Source organism: Pelodiscus sinensis, chromosome 1 (assembly GCF_049634645.1).
Source record: "Pelodiscus sinensis isolate JC-2024 chromosome 1, ASM4963464v1, whole genome shotgun sequence".
In the NCBI taxonomy this organism is placed as follows: domain Eukaryota; kingdom Metazoa; phylum Chordata; order Testudines; family Trionychidae; genus Pelodiscus; species Pelodiscus sinensis.
In genome coordinates, this window is record NC_134711.1 from 117,196,386 (window position 1) to 117,216,370 (window position 19,985).

General features: G+C 41.5%; 1 long non-coding RNA gene across 2 annotated transcripts in view; it reads right to left on the bottom strand.

Annotated features, from left to right (window-relative positions):
• Positions 1-3,122: 3,122 nt before the first annotated feature.
• The window catches only part of LOC112545499 (uncharacterized), a 117,094-nt gene continuing 100,231 nt past the window's right edge, over positions 3,123-19,985 (bottom strand). The window contains exons 4-5 of one of the 2 annotated variants that reach the window (XR_012895965.1): positions 6,137-6,213; positions 3,123-5,422 (exon numbers count right to left, since the gene is read on the bottom strand). This is a non-coding gene — a long non-coding RNA (uncharacterized LOC112545499). Of the gene's footprint in view, positions 6,214-19,985 lie in introns of both variants that reach the window. The other variant, XR_012895962.1, reaches the window with a different exon arrangement.

A 19,985-nucleotide genomic window follows, 5' to 3' on the forward strand; every position in this document is an offset into this window, starting at 1 on the left:
TCTGGTCCTTTGTAGAGCTTGGGAAAGGAGGGGTGGTTTCCTGACAGTTACTATTTCTTGTTTCCCTCCTTTCTAAGATCAAAACTACAGGGAGGAATGAGATGACAGAAAGAGACAGAGACTTTCATCTTTTCTGTGGCTCTACCTGGAACTTGTCTGCCGTAGAACACTCAGAATGTAGAGCTCCCACACGTTTTCACAAGCCTAAGAAATGTTGCCAGAAAACTGTTCTTAATTTTGATTTTGAAAATAGTCACCTTAATGTCAACCCCATCTACTAAGACAAGTAGCCCTCCATTCATGGAGCACTTTCTATGTCTGCTCTCCTCACCATAAGAGAATCTAGAGTCCCCAGTAGTAGGACTCTAAGGGTGAGTCTAGACTACATGGCTCCGTCAACGGAGCCATGTAAATTAGTTTACCCGACATTGTCAATGAAGCGGGGATTTAAATAATCCCTGCTTCATTAAAATAAAAATGGCCGCCACACTGTGCAGACAACCAGCTGATCTGGCACAGTGCAGCAGTCAAGATGCGGATCTGCCGACAAGGGAAGCCTTTGTCGACTGCTCCTGTAAACCTCATTTCATGAGGCATAAGGGAGCAGTCGACAAAGGCTTCCCTTGTTGACCGATCTGTGTCTAGATTGCCGCGCTGTGCCGATGATCAGCTGATTGTCGGCACAGCGCGGTGGCCATGTTTATTTTAATGAAGTGGGGATTATTTAAATCCCTGCTTCATTGACTATGTCGGGTAAACTACTTTACATGGCTCTGTCGACGGAGCCATGTAGTCTAGACACACCCCAATAGTAAGAGAAAAGCTGAATGGATTCCAGTGACCCAATCTTCCCGAGTCAAAGTGTGAGATTCTTACAGCCTCTTAGCTCTAGTGCTTCTTGAGACCCAATCTGAGTCTTCCCTAAAAGAGGAGAAGGAGGAAGGTACAGACTCTCTTATCTTAAGAGAAGCAATTTAAGTTAGTGACTGTTAAGAAGAATCTTTCTTTTTCTTTTCTTTTCTTTTTTTAGATCCATGGGACCTGATTCTCAGCAGGGCTGAGCATGTGTGGCTTCGATTGACTTCAGCTATAGTTGTGAGTGCTTGGTTTTTCTTTAGACCAAGCCCATGTAGACCAACTGACTTCAGTGGAATTGCACTAGTATAACAGAGAGCAGGATTTGGCCTCCTATAACTATGTCTCTACATTTTGTGTCTGCCAAAGCCTCTCACAAGCTTCTATTCCCCTACCTATACAATCCTAATTTTTCCACTCTTTCCATATATTTTAGTACTCCTACCAATCTGTTTTTATCCTTCTTGGTCCTTTTCAATAGCCTAATTGCCATTTCTAGTGCACAATGATAAAAAATTAGTCATATTCTAAATGTAGTTTAGTGCAAGTTCCTTACAGAGTTCTCAAACAGTGTTATTTTTTTAGAAATTCATTCTTTGTCTTAGTTTATATATCTATCCTCACAGTTTTTGTCTTTTGGACTGCAGCCATAGCTTGTTCTGATGGCTTAATGCTACTGTTTAGAATTCTTGAGTCAAGTCCTAAAGTTCTTATTCTGTTTTACATAGGCCCAGTTGCTCAGGGTATTTCATGCCTGATTCCCATTGATTTCAGTGGGAGTTGGGGGCTCAAGTACCATGAAGGGTCTAGACCTTACCCCTTACACACAGCAAAACTCCAACGGGTCCAATTTCTGAGAAATTGTTGAGCGTCTGTAACAATGAGGGAAACTCCTGAAGACCTTAAATCATTCTCTGCTCACTCAAATTGAGCCAACCTTATTTAACTACCTTAGGCACATTGGCTGCAATACAAATTTTGCTTAAGTAAGAAATGGACAAAGACATCAAGATGTGGGCCAGAGAAATTAAAAATAGAAAAGATCCTATTATTATTTATTTGTATTGCAGTAGCACCTATGAGCCCCAGTCATGGACCACAACCTCATTAGTGTCAGACACAATACAAAAGCGGCGAAGAGTCCTGTGGCACCTTATAGACTAACAGAAGTGATGGAGCATAAGATTTCATGGGCAAAGACCCACTTCATCAGATGCATGTAGTGGAAATTTTCAGAGGCAGGTATAAATATGCAGGCCAGAATCAGGCTAGAGATAACGAGGTGAATCCAATTAGGTAATGAATCCTCTCTTGGTATTCACACCTCCAGATCAGCTACTAGAAGTGGGCCTCATACTCCTTGATTGGATTCACCTCGTTATCTCTAGCCTGATTCTGGCCTGCATATTTATATCTGCCTCTGAAAATTTCCACTACATGCATCTGACGAAGTAGGTCTTTGCCCATGAAAGCTTATGCTCCAACACTTCTGTTAGTCTATAAGGTGCCACAGGACTCCTCACCGCTTTTGCAGATTCAGACTAACACGGCTACCCTTCTGATACTAGACACAATACAAACACTGAACAAATATATGGTTCTTGCCTCAGAATTTGATAAAGTCATCTTGTTCATCTCCTGGGGCCCAGTGCTGGAATATTCTCTGTAGTGAACTTTCTACAAGTCCAATCAAATAATAGGGCTTTTAAGCATTCCCATTGGAAGGCTGTTCTACAGACTAATATACTTTATCACCAGGATATTTGTCCTGATATTCCTTCTACATTTTCTTTTTCATAATTTTATTCCATTATTCGTCTGTCATTTCCAGGTGTTTTCCCTATTCTACGTACTGTAAACATGTTGGCTGTGTCTACACTGGCATCCCTTCCGGAAAAGGGATGCTAATGTAGCACATTGGAATAGGCAAATCCGCGGGGGATTTAAATATCCCCTGCGGTATTTGCATTAACATGGCTGCCGCTTTTTTCCGGCTTGGAGATAAGCCGGAGAAAAGCGCCAGTCTAGATGTGATTCTCCGGAAAATAAAGCCTTTTCTGGATGATCTCTTATTCCTACTTGAAAGGCTTTATTTTCCGGAGAATCACGTCTAGACTGGAGCTTTTCTCCAGCTTATCTCCAAGCCGGAAAAAAGCGTCAGCCATGTTAATGCAAATACCGCGGGGGATATTTAAATCCCCCGCGGATTTGCCTATTCCAAACTGATACATTAGCATCCCTTTTCCGGAAGGGATGCCAGTGTAGATGTAGCCGTTGTGTATTTGTATAATTTGTATTGTTTTTTTTAAATTTCAAACTCTTTTTTCTTATCCTATAACATTCTACTTGCTAAACTGCATGAAACTCATAAAACAACTTCCTGTAAACTAAGTGTTCAGTAAAAAGAGTGACCCTCAATACTAATTCCTGCAATATCCTAGCCCTTGACTTTCTTTGTTTTATTAACTCATAACTTTCAATCCGTGCAGTCTGTCTTTGGTCACCTAACCCAGCTTTGCATCCACTCAAGGGCAGTGCTTTCTGTCCTGTGCTTCTGAACTTATGCAGTATGCGGAACTATGTCAAATGCCTTTTAATCTTCATAATCCAAACAGATTATGTCCTTGATTTCACCCTGTCTGCTCACTGCATTATCTCCTTTTTCAAAAAATACCAACAGCTTTGTCAGACAAGATTCACTCTTTACAAAATGGATTTGTTTTTACCAGTCCTCCATTCTGATTTCATCTTTTACCTGCCTCAGTGCTGCCCAGCATACCAGATGGGGCAAAGCGTACTCCATCATCCTGGTATGCCACTCCTGAAGTGCCAACCTGGAAGTGAAACACCGGCACTTAAAAGAATCCCATGCCTGAAATCTGCTGCAGTACACGAGCCATTAGTAACATTTTGGGGTAAAATCCTGGAAAGTAGAATGAACCCTTCCTCTTTGAAATTGACTTAATTTGGGCAGGATTTCTCCTCCTCTCTTCTGTTTTTCTCACCTATTCTGTCCCGTCTGTGCACTGAATGAGATAGCAGGGTCCATGGAAAAATAGTGTATATTTAAAGATGAGATCATAATGCATATGCACAAGGGGGGCAAAATAAGATTGTATGGGCAACCTTAATTCTGGAAATTTTTAGCTTCCAAACGTTTGACTTTATACTATTAATGATATTCTTTTAACATAAAGTTATGTGTGTGTAATAAATACAATGTAATACGGATGTAATTTATTAAAATGTTTAGCTTTCTACTGGTCTCTTCTGGATATTTTCTATTTGTGGCAGATGATTTCTCATAAGAAATGAGGAAAGATACATAAGACAGAGTGGAATAAAGTTTAAGTCACCATGTTCCTGACAGGAATTAAGCCTGGGTTTCAGATGTAATCAAAACCTATGGGTATCATTGATTCCAACTGGAATGTTGGGTGTTCGGCACCTCTGAATAAAAGGTCCCTGAGGGCCAAATTTTACAAAGCTTGTTGCCTACAATTTGACTTCAGCAGGTAAGTCAGGTACTCAGGCCCTTTGAATAAAATCAGTTATTCAGTTGCCTTAATTTATTTCCCGAAGTTTGAACATTTTGGCCCTATTGTCTTCCCTACTCTGAATAATTTATCATAATTTCCATTACCAATTTTGACAGTCCTAATCCTGGCATCCTTTAAGCTTTGCTTTCCTTTTTTTTTATCCTCTTATATTTGTGTTTTTATAGGGATCATGTCACACACACTTAGTTTTTCCTTGATGCTTTCAGTACTTCCCGAAGCCCCGACATCAGTCATATTTTTTTGAAGTTATTATTCCCTGAAAACAGCATAGTGCTTCATCGAGCACTACGGAAGTAAATGGGAGTTTTGCAGCTCACTGCAGTGTGGAGAAGAGCTTGCTCTTGGTGAACTGAAACTATTTTCTACGTCAAATATATCTTTGCTATCCCTTTCACTATGCCTGTCAATAATTCTGTGCAAAAAGCTAACATTTTTATTGCACAGTATTAGTGATGAGGGATTAAACACTGAAAAGTGAGAATATGCAGAGCTGATGTAGACACATCTGAAATCTGCCATATTAATTAATGATATAATAAGAACCCCCTGGAAACCTCAATCAGGACATGGGCCGCATGGTGCTAGGCATGGTATACACAAAGTATGAGAATGTCATGTCCTGATAAGTCAACAATATAAATAGATAAGACAGACAAAAGGTGGCATGAAGTGACTTGTCAAGGATCACATGGTGTGTCAGTGGCAGGCACTGGAAGTAGAATTCAGTTGTCTTGAGTCACAGTCTTGTGCCCTGTCCTCTAGACCATGCTGCCCCTCTATAATATTTATGCCTTAAAATACAGTCATTATTATCTTAATTCTCACTTATGCTTTGGCTGCTTTTTGCCATGAAACCAATACAAAGCAGCCAGAAAGCCTTCTTAGCTGTCACACTTGTTATTTACATTGCGTAAAAGAAATCCTAGGATGGTGCAAAGCTGATATATTAACTCTACAACATCCCTCTTCTCAATCCAGGCAGGGAGGGAACATGTCTTGGGGAAACTCTGCAAGAAAAACAAAAATTGCAAACAACCAAAGTAAAATAAATGAAGAGACAGTTTAACTTTCCTATCCATGTATCTTTGTGAATTTCTCTTTCTCTGAAACAGTCAGCAAACACTTAGACTTCAACCAGCAACAGCCAAAACAGCAATTTATTCAAATCTCTGTTTAAAAATAATGTATTGTATTTGCATTCCATTTTACGTATGTGTATATATACACATGCTCACATACATTCACATTAATTATAATTTGATGCTTTACCTGGAATCTGATAGTGTATCTCAAGAATCTGTGGGAAACTAACAGAACCACCAGGTGACCTGAGGCACACTGGATGTGGTTCTTAATGAGCTGAAATCTTTAATCTCTCTAGCTTTAATCTAGATATCTCAAGCACCAGAGCAGCAAAACCACAGCAGCAGGGGGGGGTTCACCATGGGCTAGCTGCTCCAGTGGTTACCTGGGGTTCCAGGCAGGTTTGTACTGCTTCTGCTGAAGTCAATGCTGCCACAGCTTCCCTGCTGCAGTATCCACTGCTAGATTAAAGCTAACTTGGGTCTGTAGGCACAAACTGCAAGCACGTACTGCGATTACAGAGTAGACATACACAGCTGCACCACTGGCTGCATTGTTCATTTGGCAATATAAAAGCTAAGCTGTTGCAACACCAGACATCCATATGCATGGACTCTGAGTCAGCAAGTAACTTAAACCTGTGCCAGGTAAGAAGTCCCAATGGCATACTCCCACGTGTCTCTCTTGCCCTCTTCTCCCACAGTTATAACGTAAGCTGTTAAAAGAAAGAAAAAGAAAAACAGTAGAAAGGATTGTAAAATGAATGACATCTTAGCTTATAATTTTGCTATTTTTAACCATACAAATTAATGTTAGAGCAGAAAATCTCCCTGCCTGCTGAAGACAGAAATTAAGGGAAAATAATATTTCAAACATTGATTTTTCCACCAACTAACATTTTAATTAGTGAAGTATTAGACTGTGGAGCAGTCAGTTTACTTTAACCAACAAACTAGAAACCAGAAAGTTAAAATTGCCATTGTTTCAGATATTTAAAGAAAATATTAGGCAGGAATATGGTATAATAAATCAAAGGATTGTCATGCAGAAACATAAAGACCCTTGAATTACACAAAATATAACTGAAAAGCTTAGTATCTATATTTAACTGTACATAGGTGGTCCAATGGAGGAATAGGTCTATTAGTATTAGACTAATAGAATAATTTTGCCCTCAGGCTGTCCCCAATGAATACTTATTCTAGCTTTGGTTCCTCAGCATTTCCAGCATTAAGTTCAAGATAAATCTTCAGTGGTTTTAGAATTCATCCATAGCATTTTGACTGCAAGTTGGAACTTATTTTGAGGGCCCTTACATAGGAAGTTCCAACTTACAGTCAAAATGCTATGGAACAACCAGCCAATAGGAGCTGGGAGATTGGCCTGGGGGATGGGGGCAGCGCAAGCCTCTTCCCCTCCTGCAGCTGAGAGCCACGTGGAGGGACCAGCCTGCAGTTCTAAGCGATCAGGGGCTGCAACAGATGTGTAGATGAGCCCAGCCTGCCTTGGTGGTGCTGCAGGGCTGCTGGCCAGGAGACACTTAAGGAAGCACCTCCCAGCCAGCACCCCTGCCCTTCCCACACGCCAACTCCCTCCCCCAGATCACCATCCAAGCCCTCTGCATCTCCTCTGCCCCAGGCCACAACTCTCTCCCAGACCCTGTACCTCTTCCTCTTCTCCTCCCCCAGGCCAGAATCTTCTCCTGCACCCACACTCCGTTCCTGACTCTGCACCCCAATACCTTGACCCAGATCACAACCCCCTTCTTCACTCAAACTCCCTCCCAGACCTCACACCATCTCTTGCACCCCAGTCCCTTACCCCATGCACCCTTCTGCACCCGACCTCCATCCTAGACCCCATATCCCCTCCAAAGAAAAGTGCGGCCCTTGACCACTTTCCAAAATCTTAGAGTGGCTCCTACCAATAATTATTGCCCACCCCTAGCTTAATATCACGTGAGACTAGTGCTTGTGCAGTGAGCTTCCTACCTCTCCTCAGAACAGCTCTCCTTTGTAAAAGGGCATCAATTAGCCTTAAAAGAAAAAGGATGACTAAACTGCACTGGCACCCGATACAGAGGCCTTAGGCAATTCCTTCCTAAAATGGCAACCAAACAATCTCAATCTTTCTTCAAAAACTGGTCCTGAATATGGAAAGAGAAGTGTTGAAGTCCGGTTTCAGTTGCAATTGATACACCTATTATCCACAGATAAAAAGATAAATGTCATGTTCATCCCTCTATTTTAGCAACTTTCATTCCACTCTTCCTCTGAGGTTATATTTTTCAAAGAACTCCTGAATCTCATTAGTTCTTTTTCTTTATAAACAGAAAGCTGTAGTGTCATCTTTTGACTTTTTCATTGTGCCTATGAAATACAGGAATTCTTGCAGATCTGGGAGTTCTGTGAATCAAGAAAATAATTAAAAGGGGTCACAGTGTTGACGTTTCATAGCATGACACAGAACTAACACCCACTTCTTGGTTTTTTAAGTACTAAAAAATGTATGCAGTCTAATTAATTTCTTTAATCTGGAAAGCAGATATACCTCCTCTTGACTTTATCATTCTCTTGCAAATGCAACACCTTGAAGATCAGACATATTCACTGAGGGATTGTACTATGGTAACTAATTGAAATAACTCAGGAGAGCCTGGAATCAGGGCGTTTCTCTGTTGTAAGCATTGGTTTGTAGTTAGGCTTTTGGATTGGCAATTCAGATGAAAATTTCTAACTACTGTGAGGTCCTCACTCATACATAAAATGAAATTTAATTGTACAGTGGAATCAATTCAGAATTAATTTGGATTAATACCCAAACTCCTTTTATATAGTTCAGTAAATGAAAGTCCCCAATTAGCTAAATAAAAAGGAGGAAAGACTGGCTTGTAGTGGGCCATGGAAAAGCCTAAGGGGAAATTTTCATGAACTTTATATATAATTATATAAAATTAGCATCCATTGTTGCAAAATCACAGGAAATGAAATTTTGTTTTACTTCAGGAGGGTGATGAAAAATCTGTTTTCCTACTGAGGTGACTAGGGAAGCATATTCACACTTTACTTAGGAGGGTCAAAGATATCTCTGTTCCCCATCCCTCTTCTCAGAGAGCTCTTCCTAAGTGTGTATGTGTGTCACACTTCAAGTTGTCTGTTCCTTCTTCTCATGAGCTCCACTTAGCTTTCTGTCATTCATTATAGCAGTGTTTCTCAAGTACCCTTAGGGGTACTCGAGAGAAGTCTGAGGGCTATGTCAACACAACTGAAATTTGGAGAAAACTGAATTTTTGTTTTAAGTTTTACAGTGCTTTATTATTTTTGTACTTTTTACACCCAAAAATCTCATCGCCCACCTGGCTATGATTAAGTTATTTAAACAAATGTGTTGCAATGGTAGAAAAAAAAATTGTGTGTCTGAAAAGTGTAGGTACTGGGGGTACTTATAATTTTTTAAAGGGGTACTTTATAAAAAGAAGATTGAGAAACACAGCATTATAACTTCTGTCCCCTCTTTTCTATCTCTCCTCTTCTATTCCCCACATGGCAATATCAACTAACTCTTCATTTGATGCCCATTCTTTACAGCTCTCCCTCTCAACAGTAGCTTTATAGATCAGGAGCCTGTGGAAGAGCAAAGAGGAGTGAGTGGAGTAAGTAATTGGTCAGGTAGGCAGACAGGGAGTCTCAGAATCTTCTTCTCCGCTAGGAGTCTGAGGAAAGAGCAGAGAAGCTACAGGTGAAGCTGTTCTGGGGATTAGAAGAATCAGTTAATAAAATATAACCCTTCTTGAGCTGTAATTTCACCTCTTTCTTTAACCAAACTCAAATTAACTGTTTGGAAGAATCTCAAATATTTGGATAAGCATTTATCACCTCCAGAATTTGGCTGTGACAGGGATGGTTGATAATCTAGAAACTGGATGGCTGATAATCTGTTCTTATAAAATTTACAGATTAATTTTGCAGAGTTAGAAAGAAAAGCAATCCCTCTAAGCTTCTGGTATAAACACCTGAATATTCAGAATTCAAAAGTTCCATTATTAACATCCAAATGTTGAGTTTCCACCATCAATGCAAAATTTCGCTTCCTCCTTTTATTGGCCCTTTTTGACACAGCATAGGGTTGCCAGCTGTCCAGTTTTCAGTTATTTTATATATATAAAACTTACCTTAACATCAGTTAGATATTTATGCCTCAGTATACTGGATTATGCCAGCATGTCAAGCAACACACCCATATCTTCATTGTAAACTGCCAGAGGAAGGGTTTAAGGACTGACATTTTCTAATTCATCTGTTAACATAAATCTCTGGAAGTTTTAAATGTAGCACAAAGTGAAAGGTCTGGGCTGAAACATTTCCTACTGCTGATCTAAGGTGGCTAGCATATCTCATACTGTTGTTACTCTGTTTCAGTTACAGAATAATGGAGTCAAAACTAATGCTAAATATGAATGGAGCTGCATGTTGATGCAAAAAAAAGTCTCGCATCTCTTTATAAAAAAAGCATGCATATGGTTTCTTCTGTACACTGGAAATTAATTCCTGGTGACTCTGTTCCTCTATTCAAGCTGATAAGCTAAAAAGCTACTTTATATATTTTTTGTATTTGATTTTAAGTGTCTAACTACCTAAGGGTCTGCTACTACAAACACTAATTTCCAGATGTAGTATTTACTACAATGATTATAGTCCTATGAAATGACAAAAAATTATAGTGCAGTTAAACCAAGTGGGACTATTCTGGTAGCAAGCCTTCAGGTTAGTATTTGCAGGATTAAGCCTTCATCATATGAAAAGACTGTATTAGCATAATGCTGCGCGTTTAAAATGGTCCACAGTAAAGTGAAGCTCCATCTTTGAATTTTATGTATTCTCCCCCACCACTAAAATGTTGGAGGCATTTCACTCAAACTATTGTAATTTTTAACCAATTCTACTTAAAAGATAAGAGATTTATTCTTGATGTGTCTTTGGGGAACCAGTAGAATTAAACTAGAGGGCTATATCTACACTGGCCCCAACTTCCGGAAAAGGGATGCAAAGCAGGTAAGTCGGAATAGGGAAATCCACGGGGGATTTAAATATCCCCCGCGGGATTTAAATAAACATGTCCGCCGCTTTTTTTCCGGCTTGAGGAAAAGCCGGAAAAAGGCGTCTAGACTGGCGCGATCCTCCGGAATAAAGCCCTTTTCCGGAGGATCTCTTATTCTTATTCTTATACTTTCAGGTAGGAATAAGAGATCCTCCGGAAAAGGGCTTTATTCCGGAGGATCGCGCCAGTCTAGACGCTTTTTTCCGGCTTTTCCCCAAGCCGGAAAAAAAGTGGCGGCCATGTTTATTTAAATCCCGCGGGAGATATTTAAATCCCCCACGGATTTCCCTATTCCCAAGTTCAAAATTAGCATGCCCCTTCCGAAGAAGGGGCCAGTGTAGACGTAGCCGAGATGAATATTTCCGATACAGTATGTTTGCTAGAACTCTGATTCTTTTGGGCCTTAGTTAAATTAGCACTGAAAATTAGCCTGTGCCCCTTTGCACCTATGTAACTGAAAACAGTTTTGTTTTAAAACTAGGACAGCTAATTGTCAAAAAAAAAAAAAAAAAGAAGCGGGAAATCACTGATGGAAATGAATGAGTTGTTCAGATTTCAGTGAGATTGCTCCTAATGCAGAAGGCTTAGTTATGGTTAATAAGTCTTTGAAATGGAGATGGAGTTGTCTCATTTTCATTTTCTGTGATTTTAGAAAAAAACATATGCATGTGTCAGGGCATCTCATTGTTCTTCTGATGATTTATCATATCTGTGTGGGATGGTTTTGTTTCCTGCTATGAAATGCAAATTTAACTTGCAATGCTCCTGCTGTCTGTATAAAGGTTAAAAAGATAGAGATATATATTTATTACTATTCTTGCCTCTTCTAGAATTAGCTTTGAATTATGATTCTAGCAAAAAAGATTGTTGCTTGTTTATAACTGGCTTATATTAACTGATTTGTTAATTTGTAATGGTCTTTTTTTAAGCTTTTCAATTCTGATCTGTAATCATTTGTGCAGAAATTAATGAAACATGGTTGATACCATGAAGAATTGCAGTTTATTATGACAGGAAAAATCTAAATTTAGTTTTACTGAAATAAACAGAAAGTTGAAGCATCCATACCTCCAGATACATCACGACATTGTTCTACAAATTAGGACTTTGAATTACCCTTGACAACAAAAGAGGTTTTTAATCTTAGCCTGAGAGTAATTGGCTAAAAAGTTCTAAGTAGTTTCAGATCTTCAAGGCTCTCAAACTGGGCAGCCACATTCTGAGACCTCTTTTGAAAATTTTGGCCATTTATTGTTTCTAGGAGTGGTTCTAATGACTTTAGACAGGTAGAATTGGGAGAAAGAAGATGGTTACTCTTTGAAATTCTTCCCATAAATCTTGCCCATGCAAGTCACCAAAATATGATGACTCTAATATGATTGTATGATCTCTGGGCTTCTTCATCTTAGTTCCCCCAAGTACAGCACAAATATGCCTATTGGCCCTTTCGACTTGGGTTCTTCTTGATTGGAGAAAAAAAAAGTGGCATCATGTACTAACAATATGACACGAGAATGTGGCCCTGCTCATGGTAAGGTGTGCAGATCTGTTACTCTCCTTCACCTTTCCTCCATGATGACTGAAATAATCCACATTCTTGACATTTAAATCATCACTGGGAATCTCAATTAACAGTCACAGATATGAAAGAGGTAGTTCAAATATCTCAGAGCTACTGTTTCAGGCTCCTTATAGATTCAGTAAGTATCATTTACTCTTGCTTCACTTTTATTATGTTTTCTTCACAATCTGAACTAAAAGTCTGTTGGGGGAGGGGGAAAGGGAGCTAAGATTCTGGAGAATGAAAAAAAACCTTAAGCAAGGGTCAAGTCCACTATACTATACCACCTAATAGTGACCCAGTCTGAGCTCTGATTTCAGATTGGGAGCACAGTCACCCACTTTTCCATACATGTGTTCTATTTCTATTCCTTTTTTTAGCAGAACTCCTGCAGATTAATTGCTGGTTCATCCTAGGCTGGTTCCTACCACTCTTGGTTGGGTCTCACTTCTCATTGCCTTTGCTCCCTCTTCACTGCTAAATGGAAACTCCATTCCCTTCTTCCTTACAGGATGATTTGTGACAGTGGTACAAATTATTCATCCCTTCATCCTAGTCACATGGAAACATTTATTAGCTTCAAGTCATAGTTTCCCCCAAAGTCTTAAAGCCCTATTCCCTTCTCTGAAAGCTTCCCTTCCCATCTTGTAACATGGTATAAAATAATACTAAAAATAATGAACCAAAATGTACCTCTGATAATGACTTGCAGATGGAACACAAGGCAAGGAGTCCAGGGCTCCTGAGTCCAAAATAACTAAATCTTTCCCTAGCAATGATGCCTTCAAACTCAGGTGCATAGAGTTTGGCCTAAATTATGGCAAAATCCATAATTAGACAAAAATATGTGATTTTTTTCTTCTTGGGTTCAGAGGATTGCTCTGTCCAAAGACTGCAGCAGCTAGTCTCTTAGGGTATGTCTAAAAAGCAAAGTTATTTTGTAATAACAGCCGATATTTTGAAATAATTATCCTAGCATCTACACAGCCATTCCGTTATTTTGAAATTAATTTGAAATAGCGGAGGGCTTATTTCAAAATTGGTAAACCTCATTCCACGAGGAATAATGCCAATTTCAAAATTGCTATTTCGAAATAAGTGCTGTGTAGACACTTATTTCGAAATAGGAGGCCTCCAGCCTTCCCAGGGTGCCCTGGTGGCCACTCCAGCATCAACCAAGAACACTCCTCTCCCTCCTCCTCCTTGGAGCCCTTAAAGGGGTTGACTCTGGCCACAGTGCCTGTGCCAGCTCCAAGCCTGCCAGCCCAGAGCCAGCAGTCACTGCCCCTGACCCAGTGGCCCCAAAACATGAGACAGCAAGTCACTGGTAGCCAGCCCTCCGCCGCTCCCCACAAGCAGTCTGCCAGCTCCCAGAAGCCTGCCAGGGCCCAGAAAAGGCTGGTGCCTTCCTAGACCAGGGTGGAGATCATGGACCTTCTTTAGGTTGGGAGGATGCCCACAACGTCCATGATCTCTGCACTAGATGGAGGAACATGGCTGTCTATGGCAGGATAGCTGCCAGCCTGGCCACCAAAGGCCACATGCGAACCCTGGAGCAGGTTCGCATGAAAATCAAGTTGCTCCGGCGAGACCCCCAACCCTGAGCCCTGAGTTTCCTCTCCCCCTTCTTCCCCTTGCTTCCCCCTTCTAGCTCCCTCCTCCCTAGTTTCTCCCTCCCCTCTCCCACCCTCTCTTCTCCCCTTCTTTCCCCAGACTCATCAGAGTTTCATTCCCCCACCGCCCAGTTTTGTTAAATAAAGAGAGTTTATGTTCATGAAAATACGTGTATTTTATTTTACATCAGGAAGGGAGGTTAGGGAGGGGGTAAGTGGAAGAATGTGAGGGAGGAATGAGGCACAAACCCCCAATGAGGCAGACTAGGGAGGCTCTTAATGCTCCTCAGGGTGGAAGCTCTCACGCAGGGCCTCCTGGATACTGACAGCCCCTCCATGGACTTCCTGGATGACAGCATTCAGAAAGTGCAGCCAGGCTCACAGCAATGTGTCCAAGAGAAGCACCAGAGTGCCCAGGGGCAGCTCTGGCTCCATGTTGCAGAGTGCTGTGGTGTCCTGAGTGAGGGCAACCAGAGCATGCAGAGACAAAATGCTTTGCTGCCCTCGTTGAAGTAGGCAAGCAAGCAGGGAAACCTGAGAACCGTCTGGGGAGGGTAGGGGGGGTCCCTTTAAGCACCGGCCTCATATAACCTCAGGCAGCAGCCATACAAAGTAACTCCTGACCTGATGCCCTGCCGGACCTGGTTCCAGCTGGCCTTAAATGTGATTCAGCATCCACTCAGTGTGGCAGTGCTATTTTGAAATAGCAAGAAGCTATTTCAAAATGCTTTTTGTGTGTAGATGTGTTATTTTGAAATAAGCTATTTCGAAATTAGATATTTCGAAATAATGCTGTAGTGTAGACATACCCTTAGTTGTTTTGGAGTTGTTATTCCAAAATAGTGTCCTAGTGTAGACACACGCTATTTCAAAATAGAGTGTCCACACTACAGGGAAGCCTTGAAATTAATCTGAGGCAGGCTCCCTTAACGTGGAAGTGCTACCTCAACTTATAGCCCCAGGAAGCACTGGGGAGTGATTACTTTGAATGACTTTGGGAAGTAGTTATTTTGAAATAGCAGCAGTGGAGCATCCACACCAACACACAGGTTTCTATAGTGCCACTCTTGGGATGCATACATGAGACCATTATTTGGTGAACATAATTTGTTGGGGGAAAGTCAACATGGTTTCTGTAAAGGGAAATCATGCCTTATTAATCTACTAGGGTATGTCTACACTACCTCCCTAGTTCGAACTAGGGTGGTTAATATAGTCAATCGAAGTTGCAAATGAAGCCCGGGATTTAAATATCCACGAGGAGTAATGGTAGTTCGAATTAGAAAGCCTTATTCAAACTACCTACTCTGTGCCGCGTGTAGCTGCAGGCACGGAGTCCGAACTACCGGGGATTTAAAAATGGCGGCGCCTGGCAAGATGCAAATGAAGCCCAGGATATTTAAATCCCGGGCTTCATTTGCAACTTCGAATGACTACATTAACCACCCTAGTTCGAACTAGGGTGGTAGTGTAGACATACCCTAGAGTTCTTCAAGGGGAGTCAACAAACATATGGACAAGGGGGATCCTGTGGATATAGTATACTTAGATTTCCAGAAAGCCTTTGACAAAGGTCCCTCACCGAAGGCTCTTAAGTCAAGTAAAATGTCATGGGATAAGAGGGAAGGTCCTTTCATCGACTGATAACTGGTTAAAAGACAGGAAACAAAGGTAGGAATAAATGGTAAGTTTTCTGAGTGGAGAGAGGTAACTAGTGGGGTCCCTCAAGGGTCTGTCCTGGGGCTAATCCTATTCAACTTATTTATAAATGATCTAGAGAAAGGGGTTAAAAAGTAAGGTGGCAAAATTTGCAAATGATACCAAACTGCTCAAAATAGTTAAGGCCGAAGCAGACTGTGAAGAGCTTCAAAAAGTGATTCAAACTTCAAACTAAGTGATTGGGCAACAAAATGGCAAATGAACTTTAATGTTGATACATGTAAAGTAATGCACATTGGAAAAAATAATTCCAACTCTACGATTGGGACTAATTTAGCTACAACTGCTCAAGAGAGAGATCTTGGAGTTTCTCTGGATAGTTATCCGAAAACATCCACTCAGTGTGTAGTGACAGTCAAAAAACCAAATAGAATGTTAGGAATCATTAAGAAAGGGATAGAGAATAAGATATATTGCCTCTATATAAAACCATGGTACGCCCATATCTTGAATACTGTGTACAGACACGGTCGCCTAATCTCAAAAAATATATATTGGCATTGGAAAAGGTTCAGAAAAGGGCAACAAAAATGATGAGAGGTTTGGAATGGGTCCCATATGAAGGGAGATTAAAAAGACTTGGACTTTTCAGCTTAGAAAAGAGGAGACTAAGGAGGGATATGATAGAGGTCTATAAAATAATGACTGGTACGGAAAAAGTGAATAAGGAAAAGTTATTTACTTATTCCCACACTATAAAAACTAGGGGTCAGCAAATGAAATTAATAGGCAGGTTTAAAACAAACAAAAGGAAGTTTTTCTTTACCCAGCTCACAGTCCACCTGTGGAACTCCTTGCCAGAGGATGTTGTGAAGACTAGGACTTTAACAGGGTTCAAAAAAGAGCTTGATAGCCATTGATGGACCTAACTTCCACAAATCTATTAGCAAGGATGGGTAGGAATGGTGTCCCTAGCCTGTTTGTCTGGAAATGGATGATAGGAGAGAAATCACGTGATGATTACCTGATGTGTTCCTTCCCTCTGGGGCATCTGGCATTGGCCACTGTCAGCAGACAGAATACTGGGCTAGATGGTCTGACCCAGTATGGCTGTTCTTATGCCTCTGCAGCTAAGTGTGGGAAAAGAAAATCTTGATTTCATTTGAACAAAACTATGAACTCTGTCCCTTAGAATAGTCATTTAGTTATTAAAATAAACTTCAAGATTAGTAAAGCCTTTAGCAATTAAATTTACATGCCAATAAAATTTTGCCTCCAGTGGGGCAGCAGAAAATGGCTCAAACAGAGGGGAACATTCTACTTCGGATGTACAACCATATTTGCTGCCTTCTCTCCTGGCATAATAAATTTCGAGAATAAGGTTGTCTATTTGTTAGCTCCAGATGTGGATGGGGCTATCCGGGAAAGTGCAAAGTGAGCACGACTATTAATTCAGATCAATATGTGACTCTGGTAGAAAATGTGAAGCATACCTAACCAAGCTAACTATACCCTTGATAAATGTGGTGAGTGCACTGTATCACCCGTGCCTTTCCTTTCTTTATTTCCATTATCCATCAGGACAACCCAGGAGGGAATGCCTGGGAACTGTGTAGTTCTATGTAATAAGCCACAATGCTAATGAGGCATAACAAATTGAGGAAGTATCATGTATAAACCTGATCCCTCATTGACACTATTACCAGTATAGATTTCAATTGACCATTTGTTATGTGCTTAACGCAGATGAAGTGGGAGGGGGGTAACTGTTACTCCTTCCATCATTGCATTTTTCAAACAGTTGTCATATTCCAAGACAGAGCTCTTTGGTAATACCTTATGTTTTTTGCTACTGCTGTTTCTCAGCAGGATTTGCTGCTTGTTCTTGTAGGAGGTCAGCCAGACTTTGTCTTTCTCACAGTTTCAGTTTCCTACTGGGATTAAGGGTCTAACGTATTTCTGTAGCACATCAGCTGAACCCAAGATAAACAAGCACACTGAACAACATGGCCCCTGATACATTACTGCACTCTAGAAGTCAGGGAATTGCAAAGTTTCTCTGCTGCAAGATTTTACTGACATAGACCAGGGTGTTTGGATGATTTTAGTGAGGACATATCAGAATGCATTGAAAATTTTAGTCTGATTTTCAGGGCAGAGACTGTTTCTTCATATGTTTGTATATAGCACACTGCAGTACACTCCAGATGCTATTATAACACAAATATAAAGAATAATAATCAAATGGTATTTTAAGAAACACTTCACAAACATTAATGCTATTCTGTGCACTGTTCTAAGAGGCATTACAGGCAGTCCCTGAGTTACGCGGATCCGACTTATGTCGGATCCGAAGTTACGAACGGGACCCTTCCTCTCCCTGGTCTCCAGCAGACCAGGGAGAGGAAGCAAAGCGGCGGAACACGCGGGCAGCGGACAGGGCTGTCCGCTGCCCACGTGCTCCGCGGCTTGGCTCTGCTTTGCCCCTCCTCCCCCCATCCCCCTGGTCTGCAGACCAGGGGGACGGGGGGGCAAAGCAGAGCAAAGCAGAGCCAAGCCGCGGAGCGCGCGGTCAGCTGACAGCCCAGACGCGTCTGGGCTGTCAGCTGGCCGCGTGCTCCGCGGCTTGGCTCTGCTTTGCCCCCCCCGTCCTCCCCCCGTCCCCCTGGTCTGCAGACCAGGGGGACGGGGGGGCAAAGCAGAGCAAAGCCACGGAGCCTGAGGGCAGCAGGACAGCCACGGCGCGTCTGAGCTGTCCCGCTGCCCCCATGCTCCGCGGCTTTGCTCCGGACACCTGTGGTACAGCAGCTGGGGCGCTGCCAGTTGGTCCCGTAGCGCCGCTCTGGGCGCTACTGGATCAACCGGGCAGCACCCCAGCTGCTCTGCCCCAGGCATCCTGATTCAGCCACTGCTGGTCAGTTTCAGCAGCGGCTGAATCAGGACACCTGGGGCAGAGCAGCTTGGGTGCTGCTGGGTTGGTCCAGTAGCGCCGAGGAGCGGCGGGCGCTACTGGACCAACCCAGCAGCACCCCAGCTGCTCTGCCCCAGGCGTCCCCAAGTCAGGTGCTGCTGAAACTGACCAGTGGCTGACTACAGGAAGCCTCTGCCCCGGGCTTCCTGGAATCAGCCGCTGATCAGTTTCAGCAGCAGCTGACTTGGGGATGCCTGGGGTTCTTACGTTGAATCTGTATGTAAGTCAGAACTGGCGTCCAGATTCAGCTGCTGTTGAAACTGATCAGTTTCAGCAGCGTCTGAATCTGGATGCCAGTTCCGACTTACATACAGATTCAACTTAAGAACAAACCTACAGTCCCTATCTTGTACGTAACCCGGGGACTGCCTGTATAATACATATTTCACAGATTGAAAAACGGGTGCATTGGGCCAGATTCTCCCTCTTCTCCATCATGTACAAGATGGCTACATTCTGGACAGAGTTGGCCAGTGAAGAATTCTTCTGGCATAGGTAGAAAAAATCCCTGGCCTCTGTTGATATAAAGCCTGCTTAAGGGGGCATGCCAGGAGAGGAGGGAACAAGGTTAAGCTGCAGTCTGCCATTCTTATTCTACAAAGGTTCAAATCCCCGTAGATTGCTGTAACTCTAATCAACTCCCCCTTTTTTTTATACCAACCAAGAGGACACAGAGGATTCAAGACCATGATCTCTATGTTGCTATTTTAGATCTTTGGGGCAGGAACTATAATTTTATTTGTGCTAACTCAGTACATAAGGAAATACTCAGAGTGAGGAAAGGTGCAAAATCCAGTCCATAGTAAATAGTGTACTTTAAATAGGGAATAAAAAGATTTAACAAAATAAGACAAATAGGTAGCTACAGTATTTGATGGTGCAGCATAAAGTTATTATTGCCATTTGCTTGACAAAACCTTTATAATCACCTGTGAATGTTTGTATTCATGAGTAACGTCGTCATCTTACAACTGTATATAGCATGTGTGTATATATGCATACGGACAGTATGCATGAGAATAATGGTAATAGCACTATGCCACTCTATACAAAGAGCACTAGAGCACCTCTATGGAACTGAACTTGATTAGGAATCATGCTCTATATACAAACTTGTGTTAAATATAGTGTATGAGTTTTGTATCAAGTATATTTTCACCAAATACTTATTGCTTTTGGCATAATGCTACACTAGGGATTATTCTGTTATAACGTATTCTGTTAAAAACATACCCCTAAGATAGTTATAGCAAGTATGAGATTTGTAAAGCAGGATTTAGTGAGTTAGTCACCCATCCCTTTCTTCGATTTTGCTTAAATCCCGTCTAAAATAGCCTAAAGTTTAGGAAACTGTACTTGCTGTTTCACAATTTGTGGGAAAGGACTGTGGGATTCTACATTTTTCATTTGTATTGCTTTCTCATTTGTATTTTCATATTCACAGGCCTGATTACCCTAGTATTCCTGAAAATTTTTCCAAGCCAATGTTAAAAACATTGAAAACATGAAAAAATGCTGTTTTCGTTATTTTTTAAATATAACATTTTCTTTTTTTCATATGGGACAAGCAAGTCCTTCCAGATCTA